This window comes from Amblyomma maculatum, chromosome 6, assembly GCF_055883805.1.
Source record: "Amblyomma maculatum isolate TAMU_Amacu chromosome 6, ASM5588380v1, whole genome shotgun sequence".
Classification (NCBI taxonomy): domain Eukaryota; kingdom Metazoa; phylum Arthropoda; class Arachnida; order Ixodida; family Ixodidae; genus Amblyomma; species Amblyomma maculatum.
In genome coordinates, this window is record NC_139349.1 from 108400203 (window position 1) to 108400591 (window position 389).

The window sequence follows — 389 nt, forward strand, 5'->3', positions numbered from 1 at the left end:
TGTGTGCATGAAAACAGTAACAAGGAAAGCATTAGTATTGCTTGCATAGAAATGAAACCTCCCACAATCAAGAATGCAATGCATGCAAACTAACTTTGCACAATTCAGGATGCCAGCATACAGCTAGAATTATACTTGTGCAGCTAGTCCTATTGACTAAGAAGACCCTGCCGGGCAGAAAAAAAAAAACAAGCTCCACAACCATAACTACTCAAAATGTTGCTTCCTTGTCAGCAAGCTAACTGCTAAAGCATGAATGCTGAATAACATACTAGTACCATATTGCTGTGCCGTCTCGATTTGGAAAAATATGAATGCAGTTAATTTAAGAATATGAAGCGTGTGATGTTCATATTTCTACCAGAAAGTTGAGTGAAAAGAACTGTTAC